At 38.8% G+C, this 8,202-nt stretch overlaps 1 pseudogene; it reads left to right on the top strand.

The window, feature by feature from the left end:
* The first annotated feature begins 6,527 nt into the window (after positions 1-6,527).
* Positions 6,528-7,607, top strand: LOC108533681 (interferon-stimulated 20 kDa exonuclease-like 2; annotated as a pseudogene).
* Positions 7,608-8,202: the final 595 nt, after the last annotated feature.

Here is an 8,202-nt window from a genome sequence, read left to right as displayed (position 1 = left end):
ACATATGTGTGCAGGTGTATTTTTTATATAATGACTTTTTTTCCCTTGGGTAAATACCCAGTAGTGGAATTGCTGGATTGGCCAGTAGATCTATGTTTAGTTCTTTGAGAAATCTCCATACTGTTTTCCATAGAGGTTGTGCTAATTTAAATTCCCACCAGCAGTGTATAGCATTCCCTTTTACCACATCTGTGCCAATGTCTATTGTTTTCTGACTTTCTGATAATGACCATCTGGCTGGGGTAAGGTAGCATCTCATTGTGGTTTTAATCTGCATTTCCCTGATGATTCGTGATACTGAGCATTTTTTCATGTTTGTTGGCCATTTGTATATCTTCCTTTGAGAAATGTACGTTCACGTCCTTTCCCACTTTTAATTGGGATTATTTGTTGTTTTCATGCTGATTTGTTTGAGCTACTTGTAGATTTTCAATATTAGTCTTTTGTCAGATGCATAGTTTGCGAATATTTCCTCCCATTCTGTAGGTTGTCTGTTTACTCTGTTGATGGTTTCTTTTGCTGTGCAGAAACGTTTTTGTTTAATTAGATTCCATTTATTCACTTTTGTTTTTGTTGCATTTGTTTTGGGGGCCTCTTAGTCATAAATTCTTTGCATAGGCCAATGTCCAGAAGAGGTTCTTTTAGGGTTTTCTTCTAGAATTGTTACATTTTCTGGTCTTAGATTTAAGTCTTTAACCTATCTCGAGTTAATTTTTCTATATGGTGAGAGATAGGGATCCAGTTTCATTCTTCTGCATGTGGCTGTCCAATTTCCCAGTACCATTTATTAAATAGGGAGTCTTTTCCCCAGGATATGTTTTTGTCTGCTTTGTGGAAGATTCGTTGCTTGTCAGTATTTGGATTTACTTCTGGGTTTTCTGTTCCATTGGTCTGCGTGTCTACTTTTATACCAGCACCATGCTGTTTTGGTTACTATAAGCTACATATCCCAGAAGATTTAAATATTATAGCAATATGGGAATAGAGGAGTAAGTTTCGTTTTAAGAGAAGCTATGCCACTTTTAAGAGAAGCTAGGCGTGGGTGTGGGATGCTGCATTTGCTTTCTACAGATGCTATAACAAAACATTATAAACTTGGTAGCTTTGAACAATAAAAATTAATTACTTTTAAGTTCAGAAGACCAGAAATCTAACACCAAGGCATTAGCAAGGTCAATTCCTTCTGAGGCTCTGAAAGAAAAATCATCCTAGGCCTCTCTTCTAGCTTCTGGTGGTTGCCAGCAATCTTTGACATTACTTTGCTTGTAGACACACCACTCCAATCCCTACCTCAATCTTTCCATCACCTTCTTCTGTGTCTCTCTGTGTCCTCCCTTCTTGTTACAAGGACACCAGTGGTTTTACCAGATCACCCTAAATCCAGGATGAGTTCAACTCAAGATCCTTAACTGATTTCATCTGCAATAACCCTAAGTCCAAGTAACGTCACATTCTGAACTTCCATGTGCACATGAATTTTGGGAGGAACCTATTCAACCCACTCCAAATGCTCTTCTTGTTCTATGACTTACAAATACAGTGCTTCTCAAGGCTCCAAATGGCCTCAGGATGGGTGTCTCTGGGTCTACAACGGTCAGAAAATACTTTCTACTATAAAGTTAACAGAGACTCTGCAGAAATTTCTCCCCTTTTCTCCTGCATCATGGTTTTTTAAGTACTTCTTGGAAAGAAAATTGGCTGCACTAATACAGCTCTTCAAATAATTTATCTTTATCAATAAAACCTCAGGAAAATTAAACCATAAAGATATATTTCCAAAATGCACTATCGGTTTGAATGAAGTCCACAAAGGCTCCAAAGCAAGAATGAAGCCTGGGGTGTGTGCCCTCTCCCTTCAGGAGGCTTTTCAACTCTTGGTAAAAGGATTCCAGATACAAATGGACTGCTGGCCTAGATTTGGATGTGGAAGAATGTAAATAGCTGTTGGCTTATTATAGTAGAAATCTCAAACGCTTATTGTTGCTTTCAGTCAGGTGGATATTTTTTATGTGACTCAGTTTTCTATAGTTAGTGATGGGAGAAATACCTTTTGTTTCGCCTAGCACGGTAAGTCGAGCTGCAGTCTCTCATCAGAATAGGGAGTGAAAAGATGGAACCCCAGGTGGCACAGACCTGAAGGTCCTTTCCTAATACAAAACTTAGGGCTTTACTGTTACAAAATATCAGAAAAGGCTAAGTGCTCACTTAAAAAAAAAACAGTAAGATAAAATCTACAGTGCTTTCCTAGGTAACATTCCCCAGTGCACCATTATTCCCTGTGTTCCTTGCAGCAAGGTGGACAGCTTCACTTATAAAGCATTTCAAGAGAATGAAATAGTAAATTATATGAAGAGTCCCAGAATTACAACTAGAAATTTGATAGGACTCTGTAGACTTTCTTCCCATATAATTCTATGGTTAATCAACACAAGGAAATTTAGAGAAGATTTAAATAAAATACACATTACGAAAGGAAATGTTACTTTTTTGTTACCACCTTTTGTTAGAGGTATTGTTTTATTAATATTAAGTTAGATTAAAAAGTATATTTGCTATTAAAGATCCAAGACGTTGAAGTCACTTTGTTTACCACTGTCTCTCCATTACCAATATCCCCAAAACTAATATTTCTTTTTTAACAATTACTAACCACTTTTATTTCTGAAATGCAGAAAATAAGAGTTTTACCTCCAAATCAATGCACAATGCTTTGCACATACCAGATAATCTACAAAAACTGGTTGACATAAATGAGACAGACACAGAAACCACGCTTCAGAAATTCACTGAATGAAACTGACAAAAAGAAATAACATCATTTATTTATTCAAGAATAGAGGAGTTCTAGTTTTTGATGCAGGAATAGCCCCTTTTCTTCTGAAACTCTGCTTGCCATCCAGGTGCATTCTTCAGAGTGAGAAAGGCAGAATTATTCATACTGTGGAATTTTATAAATTACAGCCCAGTAAAAAAAAAACAACAACAACAACAACAACCCTGATCCATCTCACTTCAAAGCCATACACTCTCAAGCCCCCTCATACATGTTAAATTTCTGAGTGTTGTGATATGTCATCATTTGGCCTCACAGGAAATTTGAGCAACCATATTGAACAATCAATATAAATCCTTTTTCTTTTCACAACATCCAAGCAATAGTTTCCAACTTTGTTTTGAGTCACTCAAAGCAAGATTTTTACAGTTTCTTTGATATGTACTTCTATTTAAAAATTTTTGCATTTCTGCTTCAAAATCTAACTCCCTTTTGAAATACATTTCTAAAACTACGTTCTAATAATACTGGATTATAAGAAAAAGCATGCAGAGATACATGCAGACTTGAGAAATCGATGGCATTTAGAAGATAACTGGAATCATTCTTGTTGGAAGTGACTAGAGGAGTGTTGAATATATAAATTTAATCATTGATTCTAAATTAGTAATAACTGCAGGCCTCATTTTAAAAGACCTATATGCCAACATGTACTGAAGAGTAGTGGAAAGGGCAATTTTTTTAAAAAGGCTCAACCAGCTGTGTAATTGTGTTGATACATGAATGCCTCTTCTTCGTAAAATTTCAAAACTTTTTCCCGGAATATTATCAAAGCTAATATAATAACTATATACCTACCACCCAGAATTAATATCAACATTCTATCATGTATGATTCAGATTTTCATTTTTGTGAAAGATCTAAAATCTACAGATAAAATTTCACTCTTCTCCGAATCCCTCCCCAATCTAATACCTTTCTATCTCCAGCATTAATCGCTGTCCTATATTAGCTGAGTATGCAACATATATTTTAAGGTATTTGTAATCAATATATATTTAAAGATAATATATAAGTGCACACATACAGAATTATAGAGATTTTTCAGTTTATAGAAACGTTATTAAACTCTGTGCAACTTTCTATAATTTGTTTTATGTTTTTACTTTAACTTAAATATTTTGAAATCTATCCATGTATGTTCAATATAGTCCATTCAATTTAACTGCTGTATTATATCCTGAATAAATAACTGGTTTATCAATTTTCCTCCACATGAGCATTTGAGCTTTTTTTTCTCTCTCTTACGGATAATACTATCATTTGCACTATTACATACCCTAGAATTCTCCAAGACATATTTCCACAACTGGAATTGTCAGACTATGGTGTAAAATGGGTCTTCAAGAGGTTCATGAAAAATGCATACTATGAAAAAAGTATGCAAGAAAATGTGGCACATATACACCATGGAATACTATGCAGCCATAAAAAAGGATGAGTTTGTGTCCTTTATAGGGACATGGATGCAGCTGGAAACCATCATTCTTAGCAAACTATCACAAGAAGAGAAAACCAAACACCGCATGTTCTCACTCATAGGTGGGAACTGAACAATGAGATCACTTGGACTCGGGAAGGGGAACATCACACACCGGGGCCTATCGTGGAGAGGGGGGAGGGGAGAGGGATTGCATTGGGGAGTTATACATGATATAAATGATGAATTGATGGGTGCTGACGAGTTGATGGGTGCAGCACACCAACATGGCACAAATATACATATGTAACAAACCTGCACGTTATGCACATGTACCCTAGAACTTAAAGTATAATAAAAAAAAAAAGTATGCATATTTCAAATTTTTTGCACCTAAATAAACTCATATTAACTTGTTATAATATGTCCAAACAGCATCTAATTTGAGGCACTAGGAAGGATACGACATCAGTTTGAAAACAGCCCCTAGCAGAGCAACATGAATTCTGCTAAAATTGAAGTAAGAACACAGGTCAAACTTCTGATGAAGCATGGGTATAAGAATGGTGACATCATTAGCTGGGTATGTTGGTGCTTGCCTGGAGCCCCACTTGCTTGGAAGGTTGAGGAAGGAGAATCTCTTGAACCCAGGAGGCAGAGGTTGCGGTGAGCCAAGATCACACTACTGCACTCCAGTCTGGCCTGGGCGACAGAGCAAGACTCCATCTAAAAAAAAAAAAGAAAAGAAAAAGAAAAAAGAAAATAATAGTGAGATTATTGATGCTTTAGAAAATGTTTCTGGGAATAATGCCCCAAAGAAATCAGCAGTTTACAAATAAATAGCTCATTTTAAGAAACACAACAATGTTGAAGCTCATAGTGACAGACGATCCACATCACTTTGCAAGGAAAAATTTATCTTGTTTGTACCCTAATTGAAGAAGGCCAACATTTAACAGCAGAAACAATAGTCAACATCATAGACATTTCGGCTGGTTCAGTGTGCACGATTTTAATTGAAAATTAAAGTTGCCAAAACATTGCACCCATTTCAGCTGCAGACAAGAGCACAGATTTAGACAGAAATTTTAAACAAGTGGGATCAAGATCCTAAAGTATTATTTTTTGAAGAATTATAACAGAAGATGAAATATGGCTTTACCACTACATGCCTAAAGACAAAGCACAATCTAAGCAATGGCTACCAAGAGATGGAAGTGGCCCAGTCAAGAGCAAATGTCATGACAGCAGTTTTTTGGGATACTCAAGGAATTTTGCTTGTTGATTTTCTGGAGGGTCAAAGAACAATAAAATCTTATTATGAGAGTGTTTTTGAGAAAGTTAGCCAAAGCTTTAGCAGAAAAAATCCTGGGAGAGCTTCACCAGAGAGTCCTCCTCCACCACAACAATGCTCCTACAAATTCCTCAACAAACAAGGCCAATTTTGAAAGAATTTAGATGGGAAATCACTAGGTATTAACCTTACAGTTCTGATTTGACTCCTTCTGACTTTGTTTTTGCATGTTTCCAAATCTTAAAGAATATTTAAGAGGTATTTAATTTCCTCAGTTAATAATGTATTTTAAGATGCAGAAACGGCCTTCAATAAAATTCAACGTCCTTTCATGTTAAAATCTCTCAATAAACTAGGTATTGAAGGAACATACCTCAAAATAAGAACCATGTATTACAAACCCACAGCCAATATCATACTGAATGGGGAAAAGCTGAAAGGACGCCCCTTGAAAACCAGCACAAGATAAGGATGCCCTCTCTCAGCACTCCTATTTAACATAGTATTGGAAGTTCTGGCCAGGGCAATCAGGCAAGACAAGTAAGTAAAGGGTATTCAAATAGGAAGAGAAGAAGTGAAATTATCTTTGTTTGCAGATGACACGATCCTAAATCTAGAAAACCCCACCATCTCAGCCCAAAAGCTTCTTAAGCTGATAAGCAGTTTCAGCAAAGTCTCAGGATACAAAATCAATGTGCAGAAATCACTAGCATTCCTATGCACCAACAACAGGTAAGCAAAGAGCCAAATCATGAATGAACTCCCATTCATAGTTGCTCCAAAAAGAATAAAATATCTGTCAGCACCGCACCGATTTCCGCATCCAGCTCCGGACGCTTCCAGTCTTAGCTGGGCCCATTTGGGAGGGTGTACTACAGACCTTCACATGTTGAACAGTAGGATTCAGCAGGGAATGAGTCCCACATCCGCCTTTCATCCATCCTTCTTTCCCAACTCCTCTTCCACCTCCCACTGTCCCTATGTCTACTTTACTGCTCAATCTGGATTTGGGGGAACCTCCTCCCCATAAAACATTAGAAGGAAATGCCAAGCACTGAAATTTTGTCAAGAAGTGGAGGCTCTTGGAACGGAAGGGCTTTCTGGGTAAAAGAACCAGCCCCTTGTGAGGGGGGTTTTACTCTGAACCTCCAAAAAAATGGGGAAACTCCTAGGGTAGATGGCTCTTGGAAGACCCTTCCCTTCCTAAAAAATAAGAAGACCACTGCCTCCAATGGGTCAGGACAGCCCCTGGACAAGAAAGCTGCAGTGTCTTGACTGACCCCTGCCCCTTTGAAGAAGGTTGATTCTGTTGCTGCTAAACTAGATTTGTTGTGGGAGATCTGGAGTGCCCTTCCCAAGATTAATAGGCACCCAAACCACTCCCAGAAGAAGGCCTCCCGGAAGAAATCCTCTAAGAAGAACCATCCACAGAAGAATGCCCCACAGAACTCCACCCAAGCTCATTCAGAGAATAAATGCTACAGAGCATCCCAGAAGTTTGCCAAGGAAGATGATGGTGGCAATTGACTCTGAGATGGTGGACACAAGACCCAATGGGCATGTTAGTTCCTTGGCTCAATGTAGTATTGCCAACTACAACGGAGATGTGCTTTATGACGAGTACATCCTTCCCCACTGCCACATTGTGGACTACTGGACCAGATGGAATGGTATCCACAAGCAGCACATGGTGAATGCCACACCCTTCAAGATTGCTCCAGGCCAGATCTTGAAGATACTCACAGGGAAGATAGTGGTGGGACATGCCATCCACAACAACTTCAAAGCCCTTCAGTACTTTCACCCCAAGTCCCTCACCCATGACACCACCCATATCCCCCCCCCCTTAACTGGAAGGATCCCATATCCCCCCACTTGACCACCCAGAGAAGGCCACCATGTCTCTGAAGCATCTCACCAAAAAGCTGCTAAACCGGGATATCCAGGTTAGGAAGAGTGGCTATTCCTCTGTGGAAGATGCCCAGGCCACCATGGAGCTGTACAAGTTTGTTGAAGTTGAGTAGGAAGAGCACCTAACCCAGAATCCCCCTAAAGACTAGTGGCAGTGGGGATGCTGGTGATGTGGGGAGGCAGAGACAGTACCCAGGAGAAAAAGAGCAGCAGACCAATGGACAGCTCCACCAACTCCACATCTTTGGAAGCTAGAATTGTGGGAAAAGAGAAGTTCTACCCCAGACTCAATATCCACTGAAATTTCACCTCTGCTGTTTTGCCCTGTGTCTGGTTAAGTGTCCCATGGAAGCGGGAAGCCTTCATGTCAGAACAGAGCCCTATACCGTTTACTTCTAAATGGTGCTAGCCACAAGTGTCCCAGGGTGCTCTGTACCAGCCAAGATTTTTAACTTTCAAGAGGCAGGGCATACTAGGAAATGCAGTTTCCCAAACTGCCTTATCACTTGGGTGGACATACGTCTCTTTTTATGCTTTTGGTCTTGAATAATTAACAAAAGTAATTGCAACAAAAAGACAATTGACAAATGGGATCGAATTAAACTAAAGAGCTTCTGCACAGCAAAATAAACTATCATTAGAGCGAACAGACAACCTCCAGAATGGAGGAAAATCTTTGCAGTCTACCCATCTGACAAAGGTCTAATATCCAGAATCTACAAGCAACTTAAGCAAAAAGCAGGA

The sequence above is a fragment of the Rhinopithecus bieti genome, unplaced genomic scaffold, assembly GCF_001698545.2.
Source record: "Rhinopithecus bieti isolate Rb0 unplaced genomic scaffold, ASM169854v2 scaffold_11110, whole genome shotgun sequence".
NCBI lineage: Eukaryota > Metazoa > Chordata > Mammalia > Primates > Cercopithecidae > Rhinopithecus > Rhinopithecus bieti.
The sequence above is the reverse complement of the archived record's forward strand: the minus strand, read 5'-3'. Positions and strand labels throughout refer to the sequence as shown.